At 37.6% G+C, this 7,958-nt stretch overlaps 1 protein-coding gene across 1 annotated transcript in view; it reads right to left on the reverse strand.

Moving 5' to 3' along the window:
• Nucleotides 1-7,163, reverse strand: part of LOC147347218 (olfactory receptor 12D1-like) — a 165,405-nt gene extending 158,242 nt beyond the window's left edge. Inside the window, exon 1 of the mRNA XM_086369702.1 lies at nucleotides 7,004-7,163. The gene's annotated coding sequence lies outside the window, so the exon portion shown is untranslated. The remainder of the gene's footprint in view (nucleotides 1-7,003) is intronic.
• Between the last annotated feature and the right edge of the window lie 795 nt (nucleotides 7,164-7,958).

The raw sequence follows: 7,958 nt of genomic DNA on the forward strand, positions 1-7,958 counted from the left end.
TGTCTTTAATCCATTGTATATTCTTGCCTCCTTTGTCGAAGATAAGGTGTCCATATGTGCGTGGATTTATCTCTGGGCTTTCTATTTTATTCCATTGATCAATATTTCTGTCTTTGTGCCAGTACCATACTGTCTTGATAACTGTGGCTTTGTAGTAGAGCCTGAAGTCAGGTAGGTTGATTCCTCCAGTTCCATTCTTCTTTCTCAAGATCGCTTTGGCTATTCGAGGTTTTTTGTATTTCCATACAAATTGTGAAATTATTTGTTCTAGCTCTGTGAAGAATACTGTTGGTAGCTTGATAGGGATTGCGTTGAATCTATAAATTGCTTTGGGTAGTATACTCATTTTCACTATATTGATTCTTCCAATCCATGAACATGGTATATTTCTCCATCTATTAGTGTCCTCTTTGATTTCTTTCACCAGTGTTTTATAGTTTTCTATATATAGGTCTTTAGTTTCTTTAGGTAGATATATTCCTAAGTATTTAATTCTTTCTGTTGCAATGGTGAATGGAATTGTTTCCTTAATTTCTCTTTCTGTTTTCTCATTATTAGTGTATAGGAATGCAAGGGATTTCTGTGTGTTGATTTTATATCCTGCAACTTTACTGTAGTCATTGATTATTTCTAGTAATTTTCTGGTGGACTCTTTAGGGTTTTCTATGTAGAGGATCATGTCATCTGCAAATAGTGAGAGTTTTACTTCTTCTTTTCCAATTTGGATTCCTTTTATTTCTTTTTCTGCTCTGATTGCTGTGGCCAAAACTTCCAAAACTATGTTGAATAGTAATGGTGAAAGTGGGCACCCTTGTCTTGTTCCTGACTTTAGAGGAAATGCTTTCAATTTTTCACCATTGAGGATAATGTTTGCAGTGGGTTTGTCATATATAGCTTTTATTATGTTGAGGTATGTTCCTGCTATTCCTGCTTTCTGGAGAGTTTTTATCATAAATGGATGTTGAATTTTGTCAAAGGCTTTCTCTGCATCTATTGAGATAATCATATGGTTTTTATTTTTCAATTTGTTAATGTGGTGTATTACATTGATTGATTTGCGGATATTGAAGAATCCTTGCATCCCTGGGATAAAGCCCACTTGATCATGGTGTATGATCTTTTTAATGTGTTGTTGGATTCTGATTGCTAGAATTTTGTTAAGGATTTTTGCATCTATGTTCATCAGTGATATTGGCCTGTAGTTTTCTTTTTTTGTGGGATCTTTGTCAGGTTTTGGTATTAGGGTGATGGTGGCCTCATAGAATGAGTTTGGAAGTTTACCTTCCTCTGCAATTTTCTGGAAGAGTTTGAGCAGGATAGGTGTTAGCTCTTCTCTAAATTTTTGGTAGAATTCAGCTGTGAAGCTGTCTGGACCGGGGCTTTTGTTTGCTGGAAGATTTTTGATTACAGTTTCAATTTCCATGCTTGTGATGGGTCTGTTAAGATTTTCTATTTCTTCCTGGTCCAGTTTTGGAAAGTTGTACTTTTCTAAGAATTTGTCCATTTCTTCCTCGTTGTCCATTTTATTGGCATATAATTGTTGATAGTAGTCTCTTATGATCCTTTGTATTTCTGTGTTGTCTGTTGTGATCTCTCCATTTTCGTTTCTAATTTTGTTGATTTGATTTTTCTCCCTTTGTTTCTTGATGAGTCTGGCTAATGGTTTGTCAATTTTATTTATCCTTTCAAAGAACCAGCTTTTGGTTTTGTTGATTTTTGCTATGGTCTCTTTTATTTCTTTTGCATTTATTTCTGCTCTAATTTTTAAGATTTCTTTCCTTCTACTAACCCTGGGGTTCTTCGTTTCTTCTTTTTCTAGTTGCTTTAGGTGTAGAGTTAGGTTATTTATTTGACTTTTTTCTTGTTTCTTGAGGTGTGCCTGTATTGCTATGAACTTTCCCCTTAGGACTGCTTTTACCGTGTCCCACAGGTTTTGGGTTGTTGTGTTTTCATTTTCATTCGTTTCTATGCAAATTTTGATTTCTTTTTTGATTTCTTCTGTGATTTGTTGGTTATTCAGCAGCGTGTTGTTCAGCCTCCATATGTTGGAATTTTTAATAGTTTTTCTCCTGTAATTTAGATCTAATCTTACTGCATTGTGGTCAGAAAAAATGCTTGGAATGATTTCTATTTTTTTGAATTTACCAAGGCTAGCTTTATGGCCCAGGATGTGATCTATCCTGGAGAAGGTTCCATGTGCGCTTGAGAAAAAGGTGAAATTCATTGTTTTGGGATGAAATGACCTATAGATATCAATTAGGTCTAACTGGTCTATTGTATCATTTAAAGTTTGTGTTTTCTTGTTAATTTTCTGTTTAGTTGATCTATCCATAGGTGTAAGTGGGGTATTAAAGTCTCCCACTATTATTGTGTTATTGTTAATTTCTCCTTTCATACTTGTTAGCATTTGTCTTACGTACTGTGGTGCTCCCGTGTTGGGTGCATATATATTTATAATTGTTATATCTTCTTCTTGGATTGATCCTTTGATCATTATGTAGTGACCTTCTTTGTCTCTTTTCACAGCCTTTGTTTTAAAGTCTATTTTATCTGATATGAGTATTGTTACTCCTGCTTTCTTTTGGTCCCTATTTGCATGGAAAATCTTTTTCCAGCCCTTCACTTTCAGTCTGTATGTGTCCCCTGTTTTGAGGTGGGTCTCTTGTAGACAACATATGTAGGGGTCTTGTTTTTGTATCCATTCAGCCAGTCTTTGTCTTTTGGTTGGGGCATTCAACCCATTTACATTTAAGGTAATTACTGATAAGTATGTTCCCGTTGCCATTTACTTTATTGTTTTGGGTTCGAGTTTATACACCGTTTTTGTGTTTCCTGTCTAGAGAATATCCTTTAGTATTTGTTGGAGAGCTGGTTTGGTGGTGCAGAATTCTCTCAGCTTTTGCTTGTCTGAAAAGCTTTTGATTTCTCCTTCATACTTGAATGAGATCCTTGCTGGGTACAATAATCTGGGCTGTAGGTTATTTTCTTTCATCATTTTAAGTATGTCTTGCCATTCCCTCCTGGCTTGAAGAGTTTCTATTGAAAGATCAGCTGTTATCCTTATGGGAATTCCCTTGTGTGTTATTTGTTGTTTTTCCCTTGCTGCTTTTAATATTTGTTCTTTGTGTTTGATCTTTGTTAATTTGATTAATATGTGTCTTGGGGTGTTTCTCCTTGGGTTTATCCTATTTGGTGCTCTCTGGGTTTCTTGGACTTGGGTGATTATTTCCTTCCCCATTTTAGGGAAGTTTTCCACTATTATCTCCTCAAGTATTTTCTCATGGTCTTTCTTTTTGTCTTCTTCTTCTGGAACCCCTATGATTCGAATGTTGTAGCGTTTAATATTGTCCTGGAGGTCTCTGAGATTGTCCTCATTTCTTTTAATTCGTTTTTCTTTTATCCTCTCTGATTCATTTATTTCTACCATTCTATCTTCTAATTCACTAATCCTGTCTTCTGCCTCTGTTATTCTACTATTTGTTGCCTCCAGAGTGTTTTTAATTTCACTTATTGCATTATTCATTATATATTGACTCTTTTTTATTTCTTCTAGGTCCTTGTTAAACCTTTCTTGCATCTTCTCAATCCTTGTCTCCAGGCTATTTATCTGTGATTCCATTTTAGTTTCAAGATTTTGGATCAATTTCACTATCATTATTCGGAATTCTTTATCAGGTAGATTCCCTATCTCTTCCTCTTTTGTTTGGTTTGGTGGGCATTTATCCTGTTCCTTTATCTGCTGAGTATTCCTCTGTCTCTTCATCTTGTTTAAATTGCTGAGTTTGGGGTGTCCTTTCTGTATTCTGGCAGTTTGTGGAGTTCTCTTTATTATGGCGTTTCCTCACTGTGTGTGGGTTTGTACAGGTGGCTTGTCAAGGTTTCCTGGTTAGGGAAGCTTGTGTTGGTGTTCTGGTGGGTGGAGCTGTATTTCTTCTCTCTGGAGTGCAATGAAATGTCCAGTAATGAGTTATGAGATGTCTATAGTTTTGGGGGTGACTTTGGGCAGCCTGTATCTTGAAGCTCAGGGCTGTGTTCCTTTGTTGCTGGAGAATTTGCTTGGTATGTCTTGCCCTGGAACTTATTGGCCCTTGTGTGGTGCTTGGTTTCAGTGTCGGTATGGAGGCATTTGATGAGCTCCTGTGAATGAATGTTCCTTGGAGTCAGGAGTTCCCTGGAGTCAGGGTTTGGACTTAAGTCTCCTGCTTCCGATTATCGGTCTTATTTTTACAGTAGTTTCAAAACTTCTCCTTCTATACAGCACCATTGATAAAACATCTACATTAAAGATGATAAGTTTCTCTACAGTGAGAGTCACTCAGAGAGGTTCACAGGGTTACATGGAGAAGAGAAGAGGGAGGAGGGAGTTAGAGGTGACCCAAATGAGATGAGGTGAATCAATAGTGGAGAGAGTGGGCTAGCCAGTAGTCACTTCCTTATGTGCACTCCACAACTGGACCACTCAGAGATGTTCACGGTGTTATACAGAGAAGAGAAGAAGGAGGAAGGTAACAGAGGTGGCCAGAAGGATAAAAGGGGGGAATGAAAAGGAGGGAGACAGATCCAGCCAGTAATCAGTTCCCTAAGTGTTCTCCACCGTCTGGAACACACAGAAATTCACAGAGTTGGGTAGAGTAGAGAGGGGTTAGGGAGGAGACACAGGCGACCTGGTGGAGAAAAAGGAGGGTCCAAAGGGAGAGAGAGCAGTCAAGCCAGTAATCTCACTCCCTAGTGAAAAATGGGTCCTGAAGATTGGGTCCTTAAAGGTACAAAATTGGTAACAAATACATAAAAGCAAAAATTAAAAATCTAGAGTAGAGTTTGGAATTTCAAAAATACGATGTTAAAAAAAAGAAGAAGGAAAAGAAAGAGAGAAAAACCGAACAAACAAAAACAAACAAGGTCGCGAAAATTATAAAGAAAGTACAGGTACAAAATTGATAACTAATACCAGAAAGCGAAAATTAAAAATCTAGAGTAGAGTTTGGAATTTCAAAAATACGATGTTAAAGAAAGGAAGAAGGAAAAGAAAGAGAGAAAAAACGAACAAACAAAAACAAACAAGGTCGCGAAAATTATAAAGAAAGTACAGCTACAAAATTGATAACTAATACCAGAAAGCAAAATTTAAAAATCTAGAGTAGAGTTTGGAATTTCAAAAATACAATGTTAAAAAAAAAAAAAAAGAAGAAGAAGAAGAAAAATAAAGAGAGAAAACAAACAAACAAATACGAACAATGTCACAAAAATTATAAAGAAAATACAGGTACAAAATTGATATCAAATACCAAAAAGCATAAATTAAAAATCTAGAGTAAAGTTTGGAATGTCAGATATACAATGTTATATAAAAGAAGAAGAGAAAGAAACAGAGAAGAAGAAAAAAAAAAAAGTCACAGAAATTATATAAAAAAAAAAACAAAAAAACTATAGGTACAAAATTGACAACATATACCAAAAAGCGAAAATTAAAAATCTAGAGTAGAGTTTGGAATTTCAAAAATACAATGTTAAAGAAAAGAATAAAAAAACAAAAACAAACAAACAAAAAAAAACAAGGTCAAAAAATTATAAAATATATATATATGAAGTTTGCTGAAGAAGAAAAAAATAGGGTCTTTTTTTTTTTTTTTTTTTTTTGCAAAGTAATAGGTTATAAAAGTGAAAATTAAAGGAACAATAGAGGACTTAAAATTTTTTTTTTTTATTAAAAAAAAAAGAAAGAATGATCGTAAAAATAATAAAAATATATCTAGGACTTTTTTGTTGTTGTTTTTTTTTTTTTTGTGGGTGTTGTGGGTTCAGTTCATTTTTGGCTAGTTCCTTGGTCAGATTTATATTTCTCAAGATCTATAGGCCCCTTCCTATGTAGTCAGTAGTAACCACAGGGTTTTGATCTATTGCCTGTAACTTCCAAGGCGTTATATCTTCTTCTGTTTGCTAGTCTCTTCAGTATCTGGTTTCCGCCCTGACTCAAAGGGCACGGTGGAGGACACTTTTTTTTTTTTTTAGGCTTACTTGTTCAGTCGCGCTGTGCGGAGGGAGGGAGGGATGCTGCAAACAAATAACACTGGCGTGGGCTCGCAGTGCCTCAGCCACCCTGGGTCCGCCCCCGCTCACGGCGCGTGTAGCCTCCCTGTCCACACTGCTCGGACTCTAGGTTGTTCCGCCGGGAACAATCCGAGGCTGGCCCTGGGCTGCATGCACCTCCGAGGTCCAAGTCGCTCAGGTTCAGGCACTCGGGTAGTCCTCCGAGGCGCAGACTCAGTTGGGCCTGCGTTTTGTGCTCTTCCCAGGTCCGAGCGCCAATTTGCTCTTCCCAGGCGAGCGCCAATGCTGCGACTTATCGCCTCCCCGCCACTCGGTTATCTGGATGTAAAACCGGCGCACTTTCTCAGGCAGATGTTGACCGTCCAGACCCCCAAGAAGTTGTAGTTAGCAAAGAAGCCTGCTTACAATTTTATAGATAATGTCTCTCTGGGGCTGCGATTGCCCCCTTCCGGCTCTGGCTGCCTGTCACCGGAGGGGGAAGGTCTGCAGCCGGCTATCTCTGTTCAGTCCTTTGTTCCGTGCGCGGGCCTGGCGGTCTTAGGTTAGGGCTGGCTTTTCGCGTGGTAGGTATCCCACAGTCTGGTTTGCTAGCCCAAATTATTTCGCTCAGATAGCGCTTAGGGTATTCAGGCCAGATTCTTACTCTAAGCGATGCAGCCCACGCTGCGCCTCCCTGCCCAGCCCCGGTTTGCTAATGGCGGATGCAGGCGTCTGCGCTAATTCTCCGCTGGGGGAGTTACCGTAGGGCTCGCAATCTGCGAGTTTTAAATTGTTTATTTATTTTTTCTCCCTGTTATGTTGCCCTCTGTGCTTCCAAAGCTCGGCACAGATTCGGCAGTGAGAAGGTTTCCTGATGTTTGGAAACTTCTCTCTTTTTAAGATTCCCTTCCCGGGACGGAACTCCGTCCCTCCCTCTTTTGTCTCTTTTTTTTTTGTTTTTAATATTTTTTCCTACCTCCTTTCGAAGAGTTGGGTTGCTTTTCTGGGTGCCTGATGTCCTCTGCCGGCATTCAGAAGTTGTTTTGTGGAATTTACTCGACGTTTAAATGCTCTTTTGATGAATTTGTGGGGGAGAAAGTGTTCTCCCCGTCCTACTCCTCCGCCATCTTGGCTCCTCTCCTGTGGTGAAATTTTTTATGATAAAATGTGTGCTTTATAATATGTCCTCATAATATTACATATTTACTTTACAGATATAACATTGCTATATTTAAAGGAGTTGGAAAAAAAATCCATATTTCTCATAAGGTCAGTGCCTAAGAGTTCCTTCACTCATTCCAATTCAGTGATTATTTTTGTCATGTGATCCGAAATGGCAGCCCACTCCAGTATTCTTGCATGGAGAATCTCATGGATGGAGGAGCCTGGTAGGCTACAGTCCATGGGGTTGCAAAGAGTTGGACACAACTGAGTGACTTCACTTTCACTTTCACTTTCAATCTGCTAAGCAAAAAATGTACACATCACCATGGTTTTTGATTTGCCTATGAAAAGCTTCCAAATACTAAGTTTATGCAAGTTTTCATCTATAGTTTTTTCCATTATCCAAGTAAAATTCATACTCTGCAGTAAAATCTTTACATATTTAATCCTTTTATGTATATTTTCATTAAGTTGGTTAGCCAGAGATCTAATATTCGATCATCATTGACCCCTTAAATAATGTATTAGATCCTCACTGATTTGACATACCGAATATTTTGTAATTGTTATATTCTTTGAATATTAATGATTAAGAGGAAATATATTCAATTACACACATTCAATGGAATATTAGCCAGAAAAAGGAACAAATTTGAGTCAGTTGTAGTGAAATGGATGAATCTAGAGCCTGTTTTACAGAGTGAAGTACGTCAGAAAAAGAAAAACAAATATCATATGTTAACTCATATATATATATTCTAGAAAAA

Source organism: Bos grunniens, chromosome 23 (genome assembly GCF_055505025.1).
Source record: "Bos grunniens cultivar Pamir isolate PY7600 chromosome 23, Bosgru_T2T1.0, whole genome shotgun sequence".
Taxonomy (NCBI): Eukaryota; Metazoa; Chordata; class Mammalia; order Artiodactyla; family Bovidae; genus Bos; species Bos grunniens.